Source organism: Tupaia chinensis, unplaced genomic scaffold (genome assembly GCF_000334495.1).
Source record: "Tupaia chinensis unplaced genomic scaffold, TupChi_1.0 Scaffold149964_1, whole genome shotgun sequence".
Taxonomy (NCBI): Eukaryota; Metazoa; Chordata; class Mammalia; order Scandentia; family Tupaiidae; genus Tupaia; species Tupaia belangeri.
Window position 1 is genome coordinate 444727 of NW_006209805.1, and position 3804 is coordinate 448530.

Sequence of the window (3804 nt, forward strand, 5' to 3'; positions counted from 1 at the left end):
CCCGCGGGGGAAACCGAGGGCGGAGCGGCCACGCGATCCCCCCAGGCCGCACGCGAGCTCCAAGACAAAGCCAGATTAGACTCCAGGGCCACGCTGGTGACCCGGGTGCTGCCAGGGGCTTCAGGGGAGCCACACTTTCGGGTGTCTGGGCTACACCGACCCCTGGACCCCAGGTTACCTTAAAGGCAATGACGGGGCAGGGGTGACAGGTGCCCGTTGTCCCGGCTGGGCCAGATGGAGTTCGTGGTCTCCCCGCGCCGACAAAGACCAGAGGCGACACCAGCACCTGCTAGGGCCTCCAGCCTGCCCTGGGGCCAGGGGGACGCCGCCCTGCTCCGAGGGCCTCTGGGAACTGGGCTGGAAAAGCCCTCAGCGCGATTCATCCTCAGGCATTTCCTGAGTGGTGACGCCCAAGGTGCTCCAGTGCGGGGCGGGCAGGGTTCCCAGATTCCGTAGGCAAGCGGGGATTCTGGGTGACAGACAGACACCCAGACAGAGGACAGGCCAGCTCGGGTGCTATCCAGGACCCCGGAGTCAGGTGTCCCTGGGGGGCTGCGGCTTTCTGGCAGCATGGCGAGCCACGTAGACCTGGACGGCCATGGTGCTGGGGGACCGGGGACTGCAGCCTGGAGGGTCAGAGCAGGGCCTGATGGGGGCCTGTGGGTCTCCCCAACAGAAGAGAGCAGGAGGGTCTGCGGGGAGGAGGTCCGGCTGCCTTCCTCCATTCACTTGCCTCACCCCAAGGGCCTGGCTCGCCCACGCCGTCTGTTTCTCCTCTCGGGAGTTGGGGCACGCAGAGGCCAGCGTGGTTAGGACTCGGCCGCCCTAGCCAGGGTGCGGGCTGGCCCTGGGTCCGCCCGTCGGTCCCGTGGGAGGCCTCTGTCAGTGCACTCCGGCAGGCAGATACACCGGGCTGGCACGTGCCCCTGCTCCAGGCTGGCCAAGGCCACTGCCTGTCTTGGGAGAAACAAGCTCACGGAGTGGAATGGCAGGGTCAGCCAGGGGCGTGGCGAAGGTGGCCAACTGCGCGGTTCAAGTCCCAGACCAGATGGCTTGAGGACACCGAGCACATGTGTGTGGTGAATCCCAGGAGAGCGGAGAAGGGACTGCGTGGCCACGCCCGGGGATCTCTCTCTCCGTGAGCACACATGTCCCATAGCAAACTAAAACAGAACATCCCCCAAAGAGCTGGGCAAGGTGGGGCAGCTGCACCTGTGGCCCCGGCTATGGGGGCTCAGGGGCTCAGGCAGGGGTCCTGATGCAGCCAGGCTTGCCTGAAAACCCCAGCTCGGGGGACCAGCACTTGAGCCGTTGCCGTAATGGTTATGTCGCTGGACTCCCATGTGGCCAACCCTGGTTTGAGTCCCGGACTCGGTGGCTTAAACTCACACAGGGCGCGTGTGCATGCCTGCCCAAGATCCCGAGAGAAGGGACTGAGGTGTGGCTATCCCCCCGGGGGGTGATTTTGATTACTTGCTTTCTGTCTGTCTGTCTTTCTGGTGAGTGCACACTCCCTGTAGCAAAAACCTCTCCAAAAAAAAGAAAAAAGAAAAAGAAAACCCCAGCTGGGACATGCCAGGGAGCCCTTGTCCTGCTTCCAGCCCTTTCCTGACCGGCTCTCGGTGCCAGGTCGGCAATGTGTGGGAGGGGCTGCCAGCCCCCAGGGCAGGAATGGGCAGTGTGGGGCGTGGGCCGGCCCCGCCCGTGTCTCCCACCGTGACCCCACTCCACTCACCCACAGGCAGGCAAAGGTTGGGGGCATAGCTGGGCGGCCTGAGCCCTGCTTCTGGCTCCGTCCCCAAGGGGCGGGTCAGCCCCGGGAACACCCGCCAGCTGTCCGTCCTGTGGCCGTGGGAGGGGAGCACACGGGCGCAGCTCTGCACAAGCCACATGCACCAGCCTCAGTCAGACACGAGTCCCCGTCTGGGCAGCTGTGGCTGTCCTGGCCTTGCCCAGGGCCCAGGTGTCCCCAGCCCCTGGAGGTGTGCAAACCCACCCCAGGTGAGTCCCACACCCTCCAGGAGCTCCTCCCCTGCGCCCTGTAGCTGGCTTTGCAGCCCTGCAGGCATGTGACCCAGGCTGCTGCATAACCCCAGGTCCCCGGGGCCAACACACCAGGGCCACTCTGGTCAGTCCAGGTGGGGCAGCAGGGCTATGGTGAGTGCCCACTCGCACCACCTCACGTGCTCGGGTCCCTCGGGTCCCCGCGACGTGGCTCAGGCCTCGCCCTTGCAGAGGGGCCCAGGGGCCAAGGTCACCCACCACGTAGCCCCAGGGGAGGGGCTGCAGAGCCCACTCCAGCAGGTGCCAAGTTGCAAAGCCACCAGGAGGAACGGGACCCGGAGCTGACGGAAGGCCAGCGTGGTGAGCAGGAGCAGGTGCGCGGTTAGCGTGGGGCGGGGCTTCCGGCCGGCCGAAAGGCGGGCTGTCTTTAAAAGGCATGAGTATAAGGGTGGCAGGTGGCACAGTGGCTAAGCTGCACAGACATGGGCAGCCCCGGCTCCAGGCCTGGACCTGGCGCTTGCTCGCTCTGGTGAGTGCACATGCCTTACAGGAAACGGAACAGTAAACAATTACATGGTTTTGGAAGATCACAAGAGGGAGTAAACTTGCGAGGACCAGAAAGGAAAGTCTATCATTTTAAAAAGATGCATGTTTATAAGTTTAACACCACTTTCTTTCCATGGGCAGAGGGCACCCCGGATGTACTCGGGGGTCTCCAGCCTGGAGCCTTCTGTGTGACCTGCGGGGCAGGGCGTCCTGGTCCTCAAGGGCCAGCCTGCACCCTCAGCCTCCCAGGGTCACAGTGCAAACCCTGAAGCCCCCAAACCACACCCTCACCCAGGCCCTGAGCTCGGCTGCGGGCGGTCCAGACGCAGCGTCCCTTCAGAGCCAACCACTGGCCGGCACCCAGCCGGGCCGACCCTGCCCAGGCCACCTCCCTGCTGACAGGAACCCAAGGCCTTGGCAGGCAGCTTTAAACAGGCCCCTCCAGTAAGGGCCACACTCGCAGCCCTGCTGGCGGGGGCGGGGCGCTGGCATAGCAAGCGCTTGGTGACAGGTGGGCCCCTGGGCGCGAGGACCGGACCGGGTCCCAGGTCCCACAGGGCTGACTGCTGGGCTGTGCCAGGGAAGGGCTGGAGGCTCAGAGCCGGGAGATGCCAGACCTGAGCGCAGGCCGGCCAGGCACCCATGTCCCCTGAGCTCCCTGTGGGCACCCTGGGCCTGGTGCACAGGGGACCCCAGCTGACCAAGATCTCGGTGCTGGCGGACAGGGTGGGGTGAATGCAAGGCTGGGGCACAGTGGGACGTCCCCTGTGCTCCCAGGGGCCGTGGCGTTCCTGAGGGTGGGGACAGTGGTGTTGGGTGACAACCACCTTCCCCCGTGGGGAGCAAGGCAGGAGCCCGAGATGGTGGCCGGCAGTGTGCCCCAGGACGCTGATGGTACAGCCTGGGACGCTGCAGACCGAGGACCCCCGGGCCACCTCAGCCAGAGCTGGTCAGCCCTGAGGACTGGGGTTCTGGAGGGCAGTGCATGGACAGGCCCCGCAACGGAGAGCCCAGGCTTGCCGGGGGCCCTCACCAGGTGCCACCCACGGCGTCTCAGAGCCCACCCATAGAGGCTCCGACTATGGTCTGCCCGGGCACTAGAGCAGCTGCGAGGACGGGTCTGGTGACACGTGATGACGTCTATCAGGTGGCCCCGGGGAACAGGGTCATGGGTGGCCAGGGGCGGGGCTGGCGGGCAGTCAGGGCTGGCCAGGGGCGGGGTCAGTCCTGGCAGGGGGCGGGGTCAGGGCTGGC

The 3804-nt window shown here is 65.9% G+C and overlaps 1 protein-coding gene across 1 annotated transcript in view; it reads right to left on the reverse strand.

Moving 5' to 3' along the window:
* MED16 (mediator complex subunit 16) overlaps nt 1-3804 on the reverse strand; it is a 47298-nt gene that overhangs the window by 19859 nt on the left and 23635 nt on the right. The window lies entirely within an intron of this gene.